At 39.6% G+C, this 24,486-nt stretch overlaps 1 protein-coding gene across 1 annotated transcript in view; it reads left to right on the forward strand.

The window, feature by feature from the left end:
- The window catches only part of tafa5a (TAFA chemokine like family member 5a), a 130,935-nt gene that overhangs the window by 45,428 nt on the left and 61,021 nt on the right, over positions 1-24,486 (forward strand). The gene's annotated exons all lie outside the window — the stretch shown is intronic.

Below are 24,486 nucleotides of genomic sequence, written 5' to 3' on the forward strand. Positions count from 1 at the left end.
TTCTATCTGGTATGCATTGATGTGCATTGATGTGTCTGACTCTGCCACATCTTTTCTCCTTTCATAACAATGACTTAGCTAGCCTACTCTCCTCACAGAGAGTATATCCAGTATTCCATATTTTAGAGGTTATTATCACCAAGAAATTCACAGTAAAGGCATGAATCAGACGCACCCTAGATAGCATTTCACCACACAGCATGAAACACAAAAAGGTGGAAAAAATCATATTTTAATAATGATATGTATTCAGCAAATGAAATCTGCCAGCCTTGCACATTTGCCTTGCTGAACAGACAATAAATTATACCTTGCGCACCGCCACATAAGCCCAAGGATAATACCACATCCAATGAGTTGAAAGGAAATAGGGCTTGTGGGATGCAGGAAACAGAATGCCCTTGCTTAAATCAAACCGCGGGGAGAGGAAACATTGGCTTGTAGGTCCTGTTGGTGCGATTTACCTCCTGTGCGTGTGTTTTCTGGTGTGCCTTAGAGCACATCTGTACATTGGCATGAAACACAGAGACTCACTCTTTCTGTAGATAAACTACATAGTCCCTAACTTCTGCACATATCTGGTTAACATGCAGCGATGCAGTAGGAAATACAAATTCGGACATATGCAAACACACATGTGCTCACTCCTTCAAATATACCCTGCATCTTAACACACCGTATGCACATTCATGTTTGCTTTAGCACAGGACGAAGCTAATTCGTCAAACAAACTTTGAGAGTGTATGGAGTGGTGTGTGTTTTGTGTGTGAGATGTTTCTTCATGCATTTCACACACACTCACTTCTTTAAGATAGTGAATAAATGCTACAAGGAAGTGTAGATATGCACACACAGGCACAGAGGCAGCCGTGTATACATATGCATACACAGCCACAAAGGGTCACTTGCCCACACACACACACACACACCACACAGTGCGGCAGGTTCTTATGGGACTCTGGAGAGGATGAAATATTGCTGCAGAGGCCACACACAGGCACACAGACCACATTGAAGTACACATCCACACAAATAAAACACACACATTGAGGGGATCACTGAAGAAATCCTGTCAAAGACGGAGATGTGTCTGAACAGAAAAAGGCATCTGCTGCATTTTATACATGTCAGCTTCTTGATGACATGACACAAAACAGACACACAAAACATCCAGAAAATGTTAGCATCATCTGTCATTTGGCTGCCACACACTGACAGATACAGTAGATTCCAGTTATCATCTGACATACTTACAAGACTTGACATAATCTCACTCATACACATATAATACACAGGCTCTCTGACATGGAGGCAGACAAAAAGGCAGAACTGACATTATGGAGGCAGGGCTGAAGTAAAACCAGTGACATCAGCCGTAATAGTGTCTGATAGGTAAACAGAGCATAGCCACCCACCTGCCTTTTGGCCCAGGTGGAACCACTTGAGCAAATTGCCTCCCTAATTGATGGACTTGAACTGGGCTGCTGCGTGTGTGTGTGTGTGTGTGTGTGTGTGTGTGTGTGTGTGTGTGTGTGTGTGTGTGTGTGTGTGTGTGTGTGTGTGTGTGTGTGTGTGTGTGTGTGTGTGTGTGAGAGAGAGAGAGAGACTGACGGGGTTCCTGCCTGTGGCTAGGGGAGCAGTAACAGTGAAAAGAGAAATATGTCAGCTGGTAATTAAATAATTGGCACCAATGGATACACACGCAGGTGCATGTGTAACGTCACAAGCGTGTATGCACACAATGGTGCACTTTCTAATGCACAACCAAACACGCCCGTGCAGAGACACAGACTTCTCATAGCTTTGAACTCTCTTGTATGTGCATTTATACACAAGCACAGGTCCAACCACTGAGCACAGACGACGGCCTAGTGGAGGAACCTGATGCACCATTTTCTCTAGTTGTAGCTACAAATGAACTAACCCAGTGGCTGAATATGGACAGACTGCGAGAGCAAATGAAGTGGAAAGGAACAGACGGATAAAATGTAGAGATGGAGGAAGACTAGGGAAAAATGAAAGAACACTATATATATCACACACGCACGCAGGAGTAAAAAGTGCATGGAACAAGAGTAAGAGAGTAAAATGATGACAGAGGAGGAAGAGGGGAGAGAGAGAATGAGACAGACGGCGAGAGAGTCACAGGTTGTTGCCGATGGGTTGCTTCCTGAAATAAATTCTTTTTGGGGGAGGGTTACCATGGCAACTCAGGTAATGGCAGACAGGGATTGGTTGTGCTAGTAACCTGCACCAGCACTGAGAGAGAGAATATCATCCAAATTCTGTGTACAGTTTCTGTCCTTGGCAGATTTGGTTTGGCTATACTGTTTAGGATTATCCAGTGTTGTACGTCACTGGAAAGGGGACCAATATCATTAGTGAGGTTTCTGTCATTTTCAGTCTAAATAATAACCTACTGTGGTACTGGTTGTGCAAAGAGTTTCTAATGCACATCAACACACTTATTAAGAGCCTTATCACTGTCATCTTTTTGCGAGCGACATGGTGGAGGTCATAGGTTGTGTCTGCTTATAAGGTTAATGCACTGAATGTCGACCGAACTCCAGCATAGCTGCATAAAGAGTTTTATAATTGCAAACTTGCACTGGAGTGTTTTATTATGAGTAGAAAATATTCTGTTACCATTAAACTACTACTACTATTCAGATCTTTTATTTAAAAGTAGTAAGTGAGAAAAGTTCCACTAACATGCAAACTTAAGCTAAAATAGCTGACCCGGCAAAAGTGATTTGTTTTGAACTATATATACCATTTATTTGAATTCACTTGACATTTTTGTGTTTGTAGAAAACTCTCGTCGCTGTTTTGTCAGATCACTTCTCTTGATTTCCTGATGTGATAAAGCCCTACTCAACGTCATTACTTGTTCATTTATAAAAGTGAATATACACTTAGTTGCCTTAATCAATTCTCATTCAAGCTGCTGTCATATTTTATAGTGTGAGGATGCTGCAGTTCGAGTCAAGATCCAGTCGCATTTACTCAGCATCCTCAAAATAGCCCCATAATGGTGCTGTGTAAGTACATGTGTCTTGTAGTGTACCCTTTTGGAACTGAGAGGAGATGGAAGAGAGGACACAGGGAGAGAGTAGAGGGTGTGTGTATGTGTGTGGTGTGTGTAGTAAGTGTGGTAAATGTAGATGTGGGGGAAACTGCACCAGTGAGTCTTTGCAGGGGGCTGCATAAGGTTGTGTAATGTCTGTGCAAGTGTGTGCAGGCAGGTGTTCTGGGCTTTGTTGTGTATATGTGTGCACTTTCCTGTATGCGGTTGTGTGTCATTACAGAAGCACTATGGCCAGTGTGTGGAATCCTGCTGTGTGCATGTGTGCATGCATAGAAGCCTGTAACATAGCCAGTCAATAATTAGCACAGACAGCAAGGGGAGGGATGATGAGAGACAACAAGGGGGAAAATGACAAAAAATAGAGATGAAAATAAAATAAATAAGAGCAGCAAGCAAAGCTGAGTCCCCAACTCACCCACCCACCCTCTGGTTACTGTGGAAATCCAGATAAGGATGTTTTCTCTCTTATTCTGCTAACAGGGCTCTGCATTGGCTCTGACAGAGCCTGAATACCAATTACACTGCCCTGGCACCTCCTTCACTGAAGATAGAGACAGAAATAGGGGTTGTGAGAGCAAGAAAGAGCGATGGTGGGGGCAGAGCAGGACATAAAGAGAGGTACGAAGGGGTAGATGAATGCAAGGACAGGGGAGAACATGGAGTAGATACAGCTGACCATATTAAATGATGACAAAGGGGAGTGGATAGAAATTGGAAGGAAAGAGCATGTGTCTGGGAATGAGTAAGAAGAGAGGGATGAAAGCAGGAAAACAGTGAGTATATGAGAGTTTGGGGAGCTGTAAACAATTGGCATTTAACTGTATCAATACTGCCTCTGTCCACAACTTTTCATTCTCTGAGGTTATCAAGGCAGCGTAACAAGGTGCCCCCACCCATCCTTCAATTTTCTGTGAAGTTAAATCTTTTGCCTTTTTGCGTCTTAAAGTTACGGCTGACCATCGACTGGTAATAATAGTGGAGGCTGATGATAGCTCTGGTGTTGAAGCCAATGAATAATTTATCATTTATGCTGCACCGCAGTGTGCACAGTCTCCATTAAAGCACATTGACTGTCTGTGTTCCTGCTCTAGCCCCTGGCTTTATGACTAATACACACACATGCACATGTGGACATGCATACACACACAGAGACATTTTTGAATGCACGCAGATGCATTCATAAATGGTGAACTTTCCTGTACTTGACATACTCCCATGTCTACTTATTTTTCCTTCTTCCCTCTTCCCTTCTCCTTTGTTATGCAAAATGCTGTTGCTATAGTAAGCAGTGCTGTTTCCTTTCTTGGAGCAGACTCTATTGCCAAATGCAGGGGGCAGGATGAGAATTCAAGTTGTGACAAACTCTTGAAAAAACTGGACTTGGATATGCTCAAGTCCTCTTGAGAAGAGCTACAATAAAGGAGGCAGTGCATTTTTTTAACTCCCAAAGCACCAACACTGTGTCACCACTTGCTGTGATATACAATGCATTTTTTCTTTCCTGTTCTGTATCTCTTAATCCTTTCTTGTTACCATCTCTCAATCACCGTAGCAGCATTTCTTTTTATTATTGCAGGAGTCAATTGGCAGGTAGTACCTTTGTCGCTGGCACAAAGAGTTTGTTAGCTTTGAAAAGCAGCATCTCTGCCGAGCGATTAGTTCCTGCTCATCCAGTTATTGTGGTGCAGTGTGTGTGTACAGGAACATATTGCTCTTATCCCATGTATCTGATCACAGGCCTCACATGTGGTGTTCTTGTTGCATAAAATGATGTATTTTTGTGCTGTAAGCAGGTTTACATACCGTAGCAGCTGAATGTCGGTGTTTGAGGTTGTTCTGGTAATTTCTCCCACGAGTATGTATTCAGATTTTTCACTGGGCCCTTTTCACACTCAACCATACATAACTGTGGCTGTAGACACTTGTGGGATCATTAAATATTGCACAAATTTAAGCCAATCATAATACATTTTCACAACTTAATTTGACCAGATCCCTTTTAAAACCACAGAAATATTATTGATCTACACACAAATTTCATGTGGTACATTTATTTTTTTATGATGCAAAAAATGTTTAATTCCAACATTGTTTTGTGCAGCACTAAATGTAAAGATAAATATTACACTGTAAAATGGGTCTGGTAGGACCTTTTTGCAGCCTAGAGTAGTGGCTGCAGGGATTCTTTTCCAGCTGCAAACTCCCATCATCCTTTACCAGTACTATAGTGGGCACATTAATTCTGGTAACACTCACCATCACTGCACCACTTTCTATTGCTCATTAAGCTCACTATTTGAGCGCTCAGTGTAATAAATGTAGGCAGCACAGATTAACATACCAGCAACTTTTTGTCAACTCTTCTCTTCCTTGTACCGTTGTGGGCGTTCATTATAAGAGCGGATGTTTGCTTGTCCATGGAGAAAGCATTTTTTTGGTCAAATTAATAAACATGGCTAACTCTACCTCTATTCTCAAACTGCTCTCCACACATCTCTTATCTGAATTTATTTTCTACGGTGTTATATGGCTGCATGTTGTAGTAAGTGAAACTGCTTTTATTTTCCGTGATAATGAAAAAACATAAGACCAGACTTGCGTGCTACGGCCCAGATTCCTTATTGTGCTTCTACCAGCAGAAATTATTGCTGCCATATTTGATCCAGTCTTATAAAAGATTAGGGTTTTATTTTTGAAAGCCAAATTTTAATTTCTCTGACATTTTTGAAGGGTGTGGGGTTCATATCCAGCTGCCTCTAACAAGTAAAATAATTTCACAGTGACTAACATGCATGAGCAATGAAGTTAAGCATATTTTTCTATCCAGAAATGGTAGTGTAATTAGCTCTGTCACATAGTTTGCAGTGATTTTTATTTGGGGCCTATATCCAAATGAAAAACCTTAATGTTTACCAGAGAGGAAGTTAATATTTAGGCAAAATCATATCTACAGTGCCAAAGAGTCCTCATACAAAGGCTTTTTGTTTATTTTGGAGTGAACCACCCTGCTCTGTCATGTTGCATTGGATACATCTGCCAGTAACCACAGCATTTTCACTACCCAGAAAATTAGACCTGTACACAACAAAACCTTATTTAAACTGAAATTGTATCCTGGAGGTTTCAGCATAGGCCTAGTGCCAATCTGCACCTCCTTCCTATAGGGAATACTCTAAATCATTTTAGTTTTTTTCTGTGTGCATCTCTTCTTCTACTTCCTCCTGACTTTCCTGCACCTGAGGCACAAGATTGTGATATCTCTGCAAGCATGGGGTGGGCAGTAAGGTGTGTTATCACTGCTGGCACACTTTAAGAGGAACCACACATGCAGAAGTGACACACATAAAGGTACTGTATTGCATAGATAAAAACAGATTGTGACACTTTCCTTCTTAGCTTACCCCATGGGCAGAGGGGAAAGAAACCACACAGTTATACTGTGAAAATGACAGAAGTGCCATTTTGTATTATTTTCTACTGACAGTTCAATTTTGTTTTATTCAAATTTAGTGTTTAAACATCAACCAAATCATACTTGTGTCATGCATCTGTTCCCTTCCCTGTGAGCATTCTGCTCAACATACCAGCAGCCAGGTTATCTCCTCCTTTATCATTATTTCACTGACTCATAAATCTGTTTGCTGATAGCGCTGCTCCAGCATCCTAATGCATATTCATAATGCCACAGCCTAAATATTCATGAGCAAATGTCTGGCCAAACAGCTTCCACCGCCAGAATAGTGAAATATAAGACACAGTTTGCCTTTTTATGTGCTTGTTTTCCGCTGCTGGTGGTGGCAATGGGTGGGGAGTTTTGGAGCAGATGATGTATCTGCATGTCTCAAGGAAAATTATGGACGCAGAAGCTTCCCTCCAACTATGCAAGACTTTACCAGGGTAGTTTCCACTTGAGGGTTTTTTTTTTTCTTTTTCAAAATTGTCCATGGGCTGGTAGTTGAAGGTGAAAAATGAGTGGAGTAACAACTTTTGATAGGTTTATTTTCCAGAGATGGCGCACATACATCAAGGTTACAACAATAAATGACATATTACCATGCAAATTAGAGATGCATCACTACAGCTTTTTTACAACCAAAACAAAACAGTAAACTTAATGCATTTTATCAGGTGAAATCAAATGCTCCCATGATCCCTTTCAGACTTTTTAACAGTGCTGTGTTGCTATAAGTCAAATCTACTATTTTCTACTGGTGATCTAACTTTTTTTTAGATATCTAATATATTTTTGCACATTAAAAACAATGCAGTTAATAGTGATGTGAGTATTGACACTGGTTGCAACATTGCATGCTGTGATGATTAAGCAGAAATTAGACAAAGGAGAGAGTCATACTCAGAGATGTCATTATCATGTCATGATTTTTCTTTCATTTATTCACTCGGTTATTTTCCCTATGAATAACTTGATAGCAGATAGATGACAGACGTAGAGAATGGGATGCGAGGATGTGAGGGATACTAGGTTGTCATACACAGGAAGACGTTGTCACAATCCTGTCATTTATTTCATTAGTTTGTCATTAGTCTGTTTCCAATAGAATACCACTAATTCAGTCTCAACACACTCATTTAAGTGACATTTAAACATGATGACATTTAAAGGCTTTCTCTATTTTTTTTAACCTTTATCTTCATGTCTTTAACATTAGGAGTAATGAGTAATACAAGGTGTAAAGTTTGTCAGCACTTCCTCTGTTGCCGAGGGAGCCAGCTCAGACTGACCTCAGTGCTGCATTCCTGCAGACATCAGAGCTACAGCAATAACCCACCGGTCACCTCCATTTATTTAACATCTAACCTTCTGTTTCACTGCTTCGTCTTTGTTTTACCATTAGAGGTACATCCTCGATATTGATAAAAGGGCCTTTTAGTAAACCTGATGACTCAAGCTTAACTGAACAAAATGGCTGGGATTATAAGATTGAGGAAACTGCTTAGTAACCCAATTATATATGCTGTGCATATAAAGGCCTTGAGGGAATTCCTCTATTAATGGTGACTTCCCTACTAATGTACAATATGCTGGGTATTTCTTGTGCTTTCATTTAACTTCAGCCTCTAACACAGAGTGTGTTGTATACAGCACATTTATTTTCTACGATTTATTGAATATAATTGTGTTACTACAGCACTGGATGAATACTGGAACTACTATACGTTACTCATTAGGCCTTTACCCAAGGGTACTGGTAAGGAAGTCGGTACTGTGCTGCAGGGGTGGTTAGTAGTCTGTTACACAGTAAGTCACTGCCAAGTTTTTGTTAGTGGATCATAAGAACTAGTGGAAATAAAGATCATGAAAGCAGTAACCTGCAGTCAGCACCATCTCAGTTGATTTGATGGAAGCATATGCTGAGGTTAAAGTCTCCCTCTGCTCTTTTTATGTGTTTTGCTTACTGGTACTTTACTTCCACATTTGATGTGATGATGAAGAGTTTCACAATAGAAGACTGTTTTCATAGTCATATGCTGAAATGGGAAAGTTTGTCTGTACTCCCCTTAAAGCTAAATTTAAGAGACGTGTTTATACAGCAGGTTTTAGTGACATTAAAAAGTTTGGAAGCCAGTCACCATCCAGTAGAGAAATGACACACTCAGATTGGACTTTTCAGAGATGTTGCAGACGTCTTGTGTCCAGAAGCTAAACTTGAAATGAGCTGTACTTGAATATTCATAGATTTTTAGAGTGAGGAGTATGTTAAATTCCAAGAATGTTTGAATTGACTTAAGTTTTGAATATATACTAAAACATGTATAGCGGGATTGTTACATGCTGTACTGTAATATATCAACATCTATGTAGTGTTGACATGTTTTGAGTTCTGACCTCAGACAGTGCTGTTATTTCTTCTGAACATGTAATGGGAAAGTGCACAGCTACTGTAACATAACAGTTTATTCTTCCTGAGCACTTATGGGTGAATTATTCATTTGCTTTTTAAGCAAAAATATGTTCAGGCTCATTCAACATCTTTAAACATGGAGGTCCTTTAACTGGTGACCTGTCCAGGGTGTAGCCCTGCCTTTCACCCAAAGAGAGCTGGGATAGGCTCCAGCAGATCCCCATGATGGATGGATGGAGCTCATACTGTTTTATGCCAAATGAGAAACATGTTAAGAAAATACCTGACAGACTTTTGGCTAATGGTTATTATGCTCTTCTGCACAGTTGATACACTTTATGTATTTTATACACTTTATTTGGCTGTAGTTCAGGTCAAGAGAATCCTCCAGAGTACAATACGTGATCAGCAAATATAAAGCAGCTGTTGCCAGAATGAAAAGTGAGTTTTCTGTTTAAAAAAAAAGAAAAAATCACTTGTCAGTCTCACTACTAGGCCAAATAGTCTAATTTTGGTATTGCACCAGCACAATTGCAGCTTCTCTTTCGAAATTAAGATCTGGGACTGTTATGTGATTATGACAAAATGACAGTCTCTGACAGCTTGTCCCTGTGTCTGACAACCTAGCATCCCCCGCATCCCATTCCCACTGCAGATATCATATGACCGCCAAATTATTCATCTGTGGAGCATTTTAAATAGGGGAAAAAAACAAGAAACAACATTTTTCTTCTTCTCTTTTACATCTTTGAATCAGGTAGTATCCCTGAGTGTGGGTATTTCAATTTCAAAAAGTCGAAAGCTGTAGCTCTGAGGGAGAATAGTGTGTGTGTGTGTGTGTCTGTGTGTGTGTCTGTGTCTGTGTGTGTGTGTGTGTGTGAGAGAATGAATGCCATCCTTAACAATAGTCCAACATGAAATGAGTTGTGTGCTTCATGCTCTGTGAAGTTGTCTCATTGTCAGTTTGTCAGCTGTCAGCATCACTACTGCGATGATCAGGAAAGGGCCTTTTGTTCAGATGAGAGAATCATCTCTATTCAGCTCATTTGGAAGAAAAGGGGAGGTGGAGAAGGACTGAAGGACTGAAAATTGGACTGAATGACTTAGGTCACAGCACAGATAACTCAGAGTTTAACAAAATTATTAGAGCACCAGTCAAAATGGAAGGTTTGTGCACAGCTGCCTAAACTAACAGTAATCATTTTTTGTGTCTGTAATGGTTAATCCACAATATGTGCATGCTCTTTAGTCACAGTACTGTTTCTAATACTAAAATATAATTATTGTTGCTGTCCATGAATTTTGGAGTTGACTGTTTAGAAGAAAGGCAAAATAATATTGTAAAGCACATTATGATTTTTTTTTTTAATTCAGCTGCCCAGCTAGTTATTTACTTCCACTCCTTAATGGAAAAATTACTTTTAATGCCAGCAAGAATGCAAGCTGTTATCAGTGCCAAAGGAGACCAAATAAAATATTTGTTTTTTTTTGGTTATTATGTGTGAAATAGAGACTATTTAGTTGTATTAGTTTATTTTCCTAATAAATGACAGTAACATTTTTAGACTAATATTTGACAGGTTCCTAAAATATTTGTTTTCTCTTTTTTATGACTGGTGGTCTAATAAATTTGTCAAACTGGTTTTCTGTCATTTCTTTTTGCCTGATGTCTCATTTCCGTCTGCTACTTTTCCCCCTCTCCATCTCTCACTTGTCTTCTTCCTCCATTCATTGTTTCTCTTTTTCCTCCAGTGACATCCATGCACTGAAACACAAACTACAAACTTTCAAGTCTGGTGAGCTCCTGCAAACCAGGCAGCACTAAGAAGATTTTTTTTTTTTTTTCCCCCACTATAATAATTGTTCCCATCTTCTAGTTTTTTGTTTCTAAGCCTGTGGAACAGTCCTTGATTTCAGACTAGAGCAGTTTCTCATTTCGGCAGCCACTGACTTTGACGACGAAATATTTACTGTTACTGGCAGATTTTGCTGTAGCTAGCTAATTAAGGTAAAGTTAGTATTAGAAGTTGGCTGAAAATGCTGTCTTTGGCTGACTTTGTTATGTTTTCAGCTGCCATGTTTTAAAAGGGGGGTGTTGTAAAAGGGCTCTTAGACTTAATGATTAAATACATGAGATGTACTAAAAGACTGAGACTGCAGGCCAAAAGTCAACATTGTCACCAGTTTTTGTTTTTTCATCATCTCCACTGATCTTGTACTGCAGTGTAGAGCCATCTAGTCCTACCATTTTAAAGAAGAAAAAATGTAAGACAGAACTGTTATTGTCTTCTGTTTTCACTTTTAAGATGACAAGTGTAATGTGTTTAGGTGGGAGACAAATGAATTTGGCAAATGGAACTAGAGCCGTCTCGGGTAATGTTGGCTGGCGTTGCAGGATATAAACATCCATAAGGATAGAGTTGTTAACTACATTGATCACATCAATCACAGGCTTCCAGAGAAATACTGAACAGTATGTGAATTATGAATGAACCTTTAATGTAACCTGTAACCTCATAAACTAATGTCTATCACTATGCTCCTTGGCTTCAGAAGTAATGCTGTGTAATTACTGTATTGTAGTATGCTCGACATGCATATATGACTGCAGTTTCTGTTTAGTGGAGATACACACAGTGTTTAATCAATTCCTTTTACTTTTTCTCTCATGTTTTGTTTTAATAAGCCTACAATAAAGGCATCAGTTGTCCAAACTCTTTTTTTCCAGCCTCAGCCCCCATGTCATGTCTGACATAATGTGCTGTATAGGATACAGGTTGGCTACACAGCATAGTCAAAGTTTTTAGAAATAGCAGGTCCTTTGAAAAGTTCTATGCAGCTGCAAGCTCAGTTGTTTGCTCATCAATGCAGAGGCATTTTTGAAACAGTTTGAAAAGCAGCCAAAAGTCGACACTCATCAGTGAAAGTGTGCCAGGTCGCATCTCTCTGTTTTCATCTCCTTTATCCCAAATTGTGCTTAGAGCCTCTTTTTCCCCTGTGGGACACAGAAATATTAACTTTCAGTCTGGTGCAGCTGCCAGATCCATGCACTTACCTGTGCCCTCTGTCCATCACCAGGATGTTTTTAAATGGGCATCTCATGAGTACTGGCAGCACTATCTAAAACAAAGAGCTGCTCTGGTTTTTCTAGATCGGTCACCTAATAAACTCAACTAAGTAAATATTTTGTGTAACACTGGATCTGTAGACTTCTACTCCCTCGTTCTGTGTGAATTCAGTTATAGAGTAGTAAATTAAAGAAGTCGTTGCAGCTACATTGCCTCCTGGAGCTGTTTTCTTCTTTGTGGGTGTGTACAGGGTTGTCTCTTCATATGCCGACTCTCTGTCTCTAAATAATTAAACACTTAAGAGCCATTGTCCTCTTCCTCAGCTTACTTTGGATCATCATCTTCAGCATAACTGGACTTTTTTGCCAGGGTGCCTTGAGTTTTTCTTTTTTTCTTTACCTTGACAATACCTTTATCTTTTGTGTGCACAATGTACTAAACAGCCTTCTGCATGTCTTTTCATAAAACTTTAAAAATCAATGTTTGCTTGTTGGGATCCACTGTGTGTCATTTCAAGTAAAAGCAGACAGAACAAAATAAGGTTCTGGCAGTTTTTACTGTTATAAACTCAACACAATAAATTGAGGTGAGCAGTGAAATCCGCCAGTATTTACAAAACAAAGAGCAAAAATAAAAGGTTACCAGCAGGTCAGCAGAAAACAAATGGAAAGGAAAAAAAATACTAAGACAGAAGCAATAAGCTTTCCTTTTTAGGATCCTCATTACAAAAGAGGAGAAGCCTGATACAATAGTCAGAAAGGTTTTATAGACACTTCTCATATCTTTTTCATATCCCCTTAAATGTCTAAGATAGAACCTGCCAGCAACAGAAACTTGTTTGAGGAGTTGATTTTAAAGAAAATAATGAAATTTCAGGACTGTATATACAGCAATAAGATGACCACAACATTTTATAAAGGAATGCTTTATTGCTGCTGATAAATGCAACTACAATCCAACCCCAAACCCGAGCACTGATCTTATTATATTCAGCCTGGACTGTTCCCCTTTGGCTAATACAATAAAATGGATGATATGGTGAAATTAGCATTGACAGTACTAAAGTTCCACAATACCTTGATGGAAAACCCCATCACTGCACTAAGGACACCTGTCTGTGTAGTTCCCTTTTAGACTTAGTTCATTTGGCATAATGTTTATTTTCTTGCACTTATTCAGGTTTGTCTCTATAGCAGCAGATGGAGGACAAACAGATTTTAAAGCAACAAAAGGGGACAGAAACTGCCTGTCAAGGAAAGTAGGAGTGATGAGGACACACATCAACAGAAAGACAGAGAGATGAGAAGTCAGATAGGACTGGTAGAGACTGGCAGACGGAAAGATGTGTATGTGTGTGCGTCTTTATGCCCCAGCTGAGCCTCGGCAGAGAAGCAGCACAGAGGCCAAGTTAAATGGGGAGCGGAGATTAAAGGCAGTGCCGGGGCCTGCAGCCTCTGTATTCAATCACCGCTCTCCTCCCGCACCTCAGCCTGCATGCTGATCAAGCTGCAGTGAAAGGAACCATGCACCCTGCCACTCCCAGACACAAGTGCAAAGACTACACACTTGTGTCGCTAGGATATTTGTTTTTTTATTATGTGATTATCAGAAAATATCTGATAAATGATAACACCACATTATTTTTATATCACAACATCCTTTATTAGAACAATTGAAACATTATTGATCTTTTAACATTGTTTTTAGTGCTCTGTGTATTTCATTGCCACATTGGTACAAATGCAGTTAAAAAAAAGGCGTTAAATTATTTGCATTTATACTTTTATTCAAAGTTGCATCACTGTGAAATTGTGTGTGTGAGACCAGCCTCCCTGATGTCTCTAAAGAAACTGCAGCTTAAGTTGGATTTATGGAGCTCTGTGTTAGGTGATCTTATGGTACAACTGCACATTAGATGCGTAGGAGTAGATTTGGGATTTTAGAAACATAACTAGATTAACTAACCATCAAATATTCTTTTTTTCTAATATTACTCTTTCATGTCTGACACAAACTATGTGGTCATTTTTTCAAAATTAATAATTACATTTTAAAACCCACTCACCATGCAGAAATAGTTGATTCTCAGTTTTGAGATCCATAATTTAAACCTAAGTTTGAGCTTTGCACTGTCGATAGTACTGACCTGAGCAGTGGAAGTGATGGAATAACCATCGTTATGTCAACTTTTATTTTGGTGGTATGAGGAACTGAAGCATTGCTCATTGTTGATTTAGTTTAATATTTGGGTGATTTTCTCTAATCATTGATTCACCTGTTGAATGATGTTCTGCACTCGGCCCTAATGTCCTGATCTGGTTTGTTTGTTGCAGCCTGGTTGACATTTATAATGTTTGCGCTCCAGCTTGTTCATCTAATTTCAACAGTATCTTGTCTGAGAGTGCAACTGCCATTTTTAGCTTTGAAAATCGTTGGCACAAATCTTTGCAGGTGAAGAAGTTATCTAGTTCTTAGTGCAATTAGTGCAGTTTGGATACAGCTATTGTGTGAATGTGTTAAATGAGGTCTATGTTTGTGTACATACGACACCAAGCAGTATATGAACTCGCAAACACGTGCTGGTAACCCACGTGTATTTTTACTGTGAAATGAGAACAGATTATTGAGAGAATTCCCTGATATTTGTATGCAGTTTGTTGCACCTATAGGACCTCGGTTCAGGCAGTGGTTCTGCAGAACCCCTGAGAAATGCAGATGCAGAAACATTAATGCATTACTCTCCCTGTGTTGGAGATTGCAACTGTGACTTGTGAGGTTAGCTGTGTTCTGCTGGCGGTAGAGCTCCACATTCTTCACACCATGTTGGAAAACATGTCAGTCCTCTTTACAGGATCCAAAATATCCTCACAACAATGGGCAAACCTTTCTGAAGTAAGGATGAAGGCTTTCCTTCTCCAAAAATTGCTTTGTTGAACTGATATATGGTTGGCAGGGCTGGAGAGGTTTTAAATTGTGAATGTCCTGTGCCCTGCTCTGTGTGTGTGAGTGAGAGAATAAATGAAAGATGGAGAGGCAGCAAAGACCAATTGCTGTAAAAATTAAAGTGCAAATACAGAGAAAACAAGTTTTAAAAGTTTAATGGCACCTGTGGTTAAGCTAGTTAAGCTCCTACATATACATGAAACAGTACACACAAGGGAGTTCAAACACAACCCCGTGTCTTTGGAGATGCTTTATTGTAGATTTTCACACTTTGGAGCCCAGCCGGCCTTGATCAGGAGCCAAACACCATCTGACATACCTTGCTCCTGTCCCCCAAGGGTGCAGAAAGAAAGGGATGATTGAACTTTCACACGTTCACCCAGAGATCTCTAGTCTGTGAAATCATAGCAACATTCAAGAGACTTTACCTTATCATCAGTGCCCCGTTGTGATGTATCCTCTGGGGGGGAGGAAGATGTGTTTAATTGCAGTAGTGAAGTGGCGCTGAGTGTGTATGCACATAAGCTTTCCTGTGTTACCAAGGGTTACCGGGGTCATTATTTTTTCCCTTTCCTCCTGCCGTTTTAATTGATGATCATTCGTTGTTTCACGCCAACACCCTGTTATTAAGCAGAGTTCATTATTCTAAAACACTAACGCAAGGGAAAAGAGGGCGTCTCCTGGGAAAACACTATTCTTTACATGCTTTACACAAGGTCACGCTAGGAAAAAGGGGCTCCTAGCTTCATTATGAAAACCCTATTAAGCTACACAGCACTGTGAATTCATTTGAATCACAAGTCAACACAATAGAAAAAAATGGTTGCTAAACCTCTGAAAGCCTCAGTATCTTAAATTCACTTTCACAGAATTATTGGTTTACGGGGGCCTCAGTAAAATGGTGAGGTCTCCCATATAGGGCTGCTATTATCACTTAATCACTTAGAAGCAAAAGACATGCTCCTGAGTCCAAGAAAACATCCACAAATAGCCTGTATTGTTCAAGTAATGGTTTGGGTGTGGGGGGCTGCCGCCTCAGACAGAAAGACTACAGCTTGCTCAGGTTGGCTGAAAATGTCTCCTTTTTTTTTTTTTTTTCCTTGCTTGTTTATAAAAATGTTCTATTAGGTTAATAAGCTCATGATGGTTAACCCACACCAGTGGATGGGAGGCTGTGTGGGCAAAGCTGAAATACAAATCTATGCTTGTTAAAGAGGTGTTTTCAAAAATTACGTTGAGTTTTAACTGTTCAAGTGCAGATATGATCCCACTCTTACAAATGTAGGGCACTTAGAACCAGCATAGAAACTCAAGTAATTTTTCACATTCAATCACTCTAAATTCTCACACTGTAGAGGCCTGAACCCATAACTCATGAAGATTAAATGGTCAGAAAATAGGTTTCAATTGAACAAGCATCACCAACTATGCAGACATAAATGCTAATATCAACCCACTAAAACGCTGACGTCATGGTAACATGCTCCAATTATGGAGCGTTTATGTAAAAAATGAATTACAATTTTAAAACAGAAACCGTGTTCTTTTTTTAAGATTGTTGTACTGTTCTTTAAGATTACATTTTTTTAAGAGAAGCAGAACCTTTCGGAAGTTTAGTTGCAGCTGTAACTGCTTGGAGACATTCAGTCAGAGAATATGTTTTGTGTAGGCTGTTTGTGTGCATATGTACGAGACAAAGAGGCTGAGCTCTGTTTTGTGGTTGTACTTGGCATTTATATTCTGTATTTGTGCTTATATTCTTTTGTAAGTGCATGGTTTTGTGTTTTAACGTGTCAGTGCTTCTGTGGGCCTGCTGCTTGCCCAAGCATTTTAGGGAAAAGGGCTAGAAAAGGAAAATCAAATCACTTTTTAGAGTGGCTCAGACAAGCTTGCTTCACCAAAATAAACTGGGCCGACCATACTTCTCTCTCTCCCCCTTGTCATGATGAGAGTGCTCCCAATGAGAATTGTCTCCAGAGCTTTCTGTGGCTCATGGCAGTATAGCCAGGGTATTAAAAATTTCAAGACTAGCTTTATGATGACTTTTTGGTCACTCCATCAGCGTTGGAGGGAAAATTAATGCATATTGTAAGCCGAGCCAGTTCAAAGGGCCCTCAGTTCTTTCTAATAAAATCCTGTTCGGTGGAGATGAACATCAAATGTCGCTTTTTTCTTTTTTAAATCATAATTTATTTTTAATGTAATATCTAAATCACTTATATGTAAGAAACAGAGCTGGTCAGAAAGTACAGTTCAGTACATTTAAAGTCTCCTAGAGACACAAGGTCTGTCCCATTTAGCTTCGGAATGAATGGACCGATACAAAAAGCAGTATCAATCTTGTCATCTAACTCTACAACAGAGTGAATAAGTGTATTTCCCAGAATGTCAAACTAGCCCCATCAAAAATAGAGACTGATCTCTTACCACTCTGGATAAATCATTAATCCACTGAGTGATCACTCATAATTATTGTGTAACCTGTTGAGACTTTCTTCAAATAATCTCTGCAGATGATCATTTCTCACACCTAAAAAAAAAAAATCAAGGACATACTATACTCTCTTCAAACTGGTTTCAGTGACTATCAAGGGCCAGCCTCTAAAAAAATTGAAGTAAATGACTGGCTTTGTTGTTTCTGTACCTCACTTTCCTCCTGTTTCAAGCACAGGTCATTTTCGAGATTTCATTTAGGCCCTAGATCATCCGACAGCTCTTTGGCCAAAAGCCGTAATCTTGTCTTGTCCTCGCTCTTTCCTCTTGCACCACATGCTGTTTCATTGGCTCTTCCAGCTTCTGATTAGGCTTGTTAAAAGCATTCATTTAAAAACTAGCCCGCCAGGCCTCAGGGTAAAGGGAAGACATCAAGGTTGTACTAATGCAGCATTTGGATCCAAAATAGGATTTCAGACTTGCAGTCTTGGCGCCGGACTCTCCTACATCATTTCAAACAGCTGTAGTGTGCTGGAGTGATATAGCATTTTAGTCTGGCAATGTGTAACATGTAAACACATATACACTCTGTCCTCTCCAGCAGAACAGATGTGATTCTAGTTTCCAGCTACATCAAGCTGCCATGTAGAGTTTCTGGGTTAAGTGGAGAATATGTGTGAAAGAATTTTTTGTTGGTACGGTTTTAGCTATTACATGCACAGTTTTGATGTTTAGAAAAGAGCAAATCCACATGTTGGCATCCTTATAATTTATATTGCCTCACAGGCACACACACACACACACACACACACACACACACACACACACATATACAGGAGTCATTCAGCTCCTCAGAGACACCATGACAAGGTTTGCTTAATGTACAAATCGATATGTTTTATTTCAGCATTTAGGGTTCCTCACCTTAGCATATTTTTACCCCTGCTAGCGAGACCAACGTGCTCATAGGATGCCAATGTCGGTCAGTTACTTGGCTCAACCCACAGTGGTCCGCAGTGGTACTGACTATTACAGTTGTTCTCTAATAACAAATAGTTATATCTGTATGTTACAAACTGGATACACACAGATGTGCCTTGATACAAAGAGCAGGTCAGTTTATATAGTAATGTTAGTTGTCCCTCCCAGTATGGACCAATTAGAAACACGTTGCCACACCACTACCTCTTCTGTCATAACACTGAAGTAGTCGTCTCAATCAAATCAAAATCCCAGAGATATCAGACATCTGACAGACACTACTAATTGACTCTTTACAGTAGTGTCGGGATCTCAGATGTCCATCGAGGATAAATGTCTAAAAATCAATTCAGATCTTGTATTTAAAAAAGTGATCCTTTATAACTTAAGCTCTTGGCTCACGCTTGTCACATCTGAACTTTTTTTTCTGTAATAAAAAGTAATGTTTGTTGTCTGCACAGTGCAATAAAGCTATATCTTCATTTTTTTAAATTAATTTTTATTTGGACCTCCTCCTATTGTATGAACAACCTTGCAGTGAGATCAGATCTTATTATGGCCAGTATCGTCTCTAGCGTTTTCATGTGTTTTATCATAAACAGTTTTAGGCTACAGCTTCCTGGGCCTTTTGCCATTAAGTACAGTGGTGATTTGTATGTTCCTAGTGTTAAAGCATCCCACTATATTTCCATTATTCATTTCCACCCATTCCTTTAGCAGATAAACAGTCTTGTATTTAGACTTACTGTTTTATCTTTAAAGATGAGGCTTAAATTTTTATGATGTTTTATTACTTGGTTGTTTTAGTTACACAATTAAAATATTAAGCTATAAATACAATATATTTTGTATACAGCTAGAAGTATACCTAGGAGGAATTAGCAGTAAAAAAAATTATATTTCGAACAACAGATAAGCCCTGATCCCTTTTGGTATAAATCCAAATACAGATATTTCTGAGAAATAGATGCAGTTAGCAGTTTTGTATGTCCCTATTATTAAACACTGTTATGACCTTACACAAGCTATTATCAAATGAAAGCAAGTACATCATTTTCACTCAAGGCAAACTACATTAAATTGGTTGCTTAGGACCTGTGGGCTGTGGCACAGGCTTACCAGCAGCAAACATGTCTGCTATTTTCTTGGATGGGAGCCCTCATCTTTCTCCTCTATGCTGCCACTAGTGTTACTGTTAAAATGACGGCTTATTATAAACTCAGAGTGTACTTCAGTATCGTCAGTAAATTTCATGGCAGACTGCATTTTTGTGTTGGATTTAGAAGGACACTCGGAAATAGCTGCTTCTTGTGTAGCACAGTATGCAGTCCCAGCATGACTCCAGCACACGGCACATTTTCAAAGGACAAAAAAAAAAAGGCAATACCTACTCCTCCTACCAAGCCTAAACCACACAATTTATAAATATCTAAGCATTAGATTCAGCAGATTGAGACCCCTAAGAAGCAGCTTTTGGCTGTTTTGGCTCTCTTGAGCAGTAAAAACAAGAATGACTTTAAAGTAGGAAGGAAAAAGATCCTCTTGGTAAAAAAACATCCTCTCTGACATCTGGGCAAAAGATACAAGGAGAAGAAGAGAAAAATGTCATGTTTTCCAACACTGTAGCTGTGCTAGACATTTGTAAAATGGCCGTGTACGGCAGAGAAATTGCAGTGTACCGAGGAGCGGGAGGAGAAATAATAAAGCACAGGAGCATGTCAATAACATTATGTTGTATTAAGCCATATGCTCTGCCTCATGAATCCATCTTCTGCCACAGTCAGAGCTTTCATTTCACTGTAGGGTGGCCACACATACATTTTAATCAGCCATTTGGCTGGCCAAACTGACAACTGCTCAACAACAGAAGCTGATAAGAGTGACGATAAATCATAGTACTGCTGGTTTGGGCTTTGCATTTGTTTCTGTGAACACCTGCCAGTTTTACATTTTTCCCACTATTCATGAAGCTATTTAAGGAAATGGGATTAGTGTGTCCTCTCTCCAGATGACTGCAAACTGATCGAACATCTTGCATCTTTGCATGTGTAAAAATTGTTAAATGTGAAAATGCTGTAGTTTTGGTTGTTTTGTGGACCAAATGTATACCTACTAGCAGGCACTATGAAACCTGTAATATTTTATAGCCTCTTCTACAGATCCCTACAGGCCAATAGAAGGAGACTTTTATTGTGTTGGGGAAGTTTGGTTCAGTTCCTTTTTTGCTTTGTTTGTTTAGTTCTGCTGTTTTTTTTTTTTCTAGTGGCAGTGGTGTTGGTGTCCCTGCCACTGCACTCTGGAGGCTGAGCCACGAGGACGCTCGGAGCAATTTGTTTTCAAAAAGAAGGAATGATGTCGACTCCTGCTTTACTGGGGGACTGAGACCAGCTTGTCAAGTTCTCTTACACAATATTTAGATAAACTGCAAACAGCTAGAATACTTGTAGCTGAAACTGCACATACTTAAAATTCACACCACAAATGCACAGCATAAGACAGCACACGGCCTAGGGACCAGAGAGAGACTGCAGACTAATGCCTGTGGGTTACAACAACAGTACATTTTACTGCATGGTTTTTAGCCATGCTGCTGGTCTGACTTTAGGAAAGGCAATGTGGGTCAATTGGTCTTTCAGTTTGGTCCAGAGTAACAGAGCACAAAAACTATAGGATGGATTTTGGTAGAGGGTTTGTATAGTTTTTCACCAGATGATGAGTCCTAATGACTTTTCCTCTAGCTTTCTTTAACCATGACACTGACATATTTAACTTTTAATGAAATGTCTCTGGTACAGACATTTCACTGTCTGTTTTTTCATCAGCTTTCACTTTTTTCTTTGAATCTTCTGATTTAGCATGAAAGTACTGTATCAGTAATGACGGTTTCCTGGTGCATCTGATAATTTGAGTTTGCCACCATAATTAAAATGTGTAGTTTTTGTTAGAACGCTTTAACAACTATAGCCTGTATTGCCAGGGAATGTGGTAGGCATTCACATTCCCTTTAAGGTGACTTTGAATAACTTAGGTGATCGGCCATTACCATTATCAGGTCAACATTTTAGTTTGTCCACTTCTTTAACCACGGTCCTACAAAACTAATGGCATTTCCATCAGCCCAGGCTCCTTGTACTCCATGTTTAGTGCTAATTAGCAAACGGTGCAGATTTAATCACTTAATTAAAACAATGAACGTGATAAACTTTATGCTGCCTTGTTTTCACATTTGGAAGATACAGTGATTAGAAAGCTTAAATAGCATATGTAGTCCTCACCATGCGTACCACCCACTGACCTACATAAAGGAAGTAAATACAGTGCTACTGAAATATTTCATGATGCAGGTGACAACCATTTTTATACTGGTTTTAAAATTAGAAGATTCTTTATCACACCAATGAAGATGTCACTGCAGCTGTATAAAATACAATATACATCACAAGACAACACAATGAAGAAGAAAATAATTCAGTTTTCTGGCAGCTACAGCTGTGACAGTAAAAGCAAAGGGCCTTGTTTGATGAAATGTAGGCAATTAATGAGCTCCATTGACTCAAGAAAGAACAACGTCAAATCAGCCACAGTCTGAGGTTGTTGACTTCACACGTGGTACCTCAGCGCCACAGTGACAAGTCTTTTCACCTTACAATGAAAGAGTTTGCAAAGGAAAAGAGACTGAAAGAGAGAGGAAGCAGGGAGAAGGCACCAAGCAGATGATCTGCAGTGATGATGTGTAGGCTAGGATGCAGGAACACACAGGAGCTGACTTGAAAAGTTATCTGGTATCATCCAGAGAAGACAGAGTGGTGGTGTTGGGGGATTGTAGTTCTCAAATGACAAGCAAAGATTGGATTTTGGTGGCATGCATGTTTTAGCAGAAGCATCCAGTGTTGAACACATCTTACTGTAAACCTCACATTTTCTCTAAGTAAAGTAGTTTTTACAGATCAACACGGGTTTTTTTTTTTTCTTACACACTTTAACATGAAAGAAGACACAAAAAATAGACGACTACAGGACAGTGACAAGATGTGACATAAAAACAAAATGGGAGGTCATTTAGTTCTTTAGAGTCTGTCTCCTATCAGAGTGTGAGGGTCAGACACATAGTAGAAGCCAAAAATATATAAATAAGGTGTATGGTTTAAACATGGGAATTATACTCTTAAATTTAATAGGTGTAGGCCTGCTCTGCTAAGGTCCATAAATTTAAAAAAAAAAAAAAAAAAAAAACAGGCCTAGAAGATTCATAAGTTGTTTTTCAAATACTAATTGACTCATTTACTTTTTTTTTTTTATACCCTCTTGACATGGAAGCTACCATTTGACAGTCCAAACCTGCACTTGAATGAAACACAGCCAGCACTGTGACATCACTGCCTCGATGGTATTTCTAAATATACGATCCTCTATAAATGCTAAACTGGAAATAAAAGATTAAAGCATATAAAATCTAGTGAAAAGGAAGAGAAAGAGAAAAATCACCAAGGAAATTAACTAATAAATAAGTCTGTGAAGCTGGAACAAGGTGTAGGTCAGCTAGTGCTTATATTAGTGATCTTTGTCTGCATGACTGTTTTTGTCCTATAAGGTACATTATGATACATAAAAGAAGGTTATGTCTTAGTACATATACAGACACCCTATTAAACCAGCTTCTTATTGTACTGCATGCACCGAGGTGTTTTGTGTGTCGATGGCTATGACAGATCACCATTAGCTCAGGTGTGACCCCTCGCAGCTGAGTTCATTAAGCTAGCCAACCAAATGGTGGGGACTCAAGTCCAGATTTAATCACAACTTCCATCCTCTTGCCAATCACAATTAGACCCTGATAAGCCTCTCCAGGATGGCACCCGGGGGCCTTCACACACAGACAAAGGTTAATTTGTAAGCAGCAAGGGCCCAGCAACAAGGCCAAAGGTCACCTTATTGAATACATGGGTGATGGGTTTTGTGTGCGTGTCTGTAAGATTTGGGCGGGGGGGGGGGGGTTTGGGGCTTGGCAGCAGTTGCAGTGTTCATCAGTATTCATGCATTTCCTTCATGGCTAATGGATACATTACCTTTAAAGTGTTGTGCTGATAGGATGTGGCCCTAAATGGGAAATAGCTTGTGGACACACTAGGTACCTGAAGATAAAAACAAAAAAATCTTCACTATTGCACAGATGGACCACATCTGTAAGCTACACAGTGATCCAATGAGAAATACCACCAACCTAAACATATTAGATATTCACACCTGGGCAGTTGTTCCCGAAACAGGGAGCGTTTAACCCCAAAGACCGGTTTGGTTGGGCATATGTGAACACGGCAATCGCGATCTGGTGCTGAATAAAACAAGCGGGCCGAGATCGCCAAGAAGAGGTGGTCAGGTGGTCTCGGCCCGCTTGTTTTATCCAATTTTGTTCTTATTTTTGTTCTTTTCGGGCCCTGTAGCGGTTCGTTTGCAGTGTGAACGTAATGGACACAGCAACCGGACAAGACTCGTAACTGTGGTTCAGACTCCAGCAGAGGGGGCAGCATTGCACCCGGCTGCCAACCAAAACTAAAGAAGAAGAGAGAGAAGCGCGTTGGGTTTTTCCGTTTTGTTGGTTTAGTGAACATTAGCCAGAGAAACAAACAAACAAATTTGTGTAGCTAGTTTGTTTTTCCGGGTAAACAACTTCTTATTATTATTAGTGTTTATACGGCGCTTAGATTTGGAGCTCGCTGATTCAGAACAAAGCAAACGAGCCACAGGTGTGAACAAACAGTTGCATTAAAGAAAAAAAACCGACTCTAAAGGATGTTTGTGTTACATGTATGTTGTTGTCAGCTGACAGACTGTAATCATATGTTGATATCAGCATTGGCCTCATAAATCCAGTATCAGCCAGATACAAAAATGAAGTGAAATGGCCAAAATTAAGCTGTGTCTACACACTTGGCTTGGTCATTCCAATGTGCCCTGATCCCTCTAACCTGGTAATGTTGTGGCCTCTCACTTGAACTACAAAGGATTAGTAAAAATACCAGAGCTGCATCACTGGACATGTGACTGAATGCTACATTAACAAAAGAGAGACGAGCTTATTTTGCCCTGTTTGTGATTTTATCTCTCTGAC

Source organism: Mastacembelus armatus, chromosome 23 (assembly GCF_900324485.2).
Source record: "Mastacembelus armatus chromosome 23, fMasArm1.2, whole genome shotgun sequence".
NCBI classification, from domain to species: domain Eukaryota; kingdom Metazoa; phylum Chordata; class Actinopteri; order Synbranchiformes; family Mastacembelidae; genus Mastacembelus; species Mastacembelus armatus.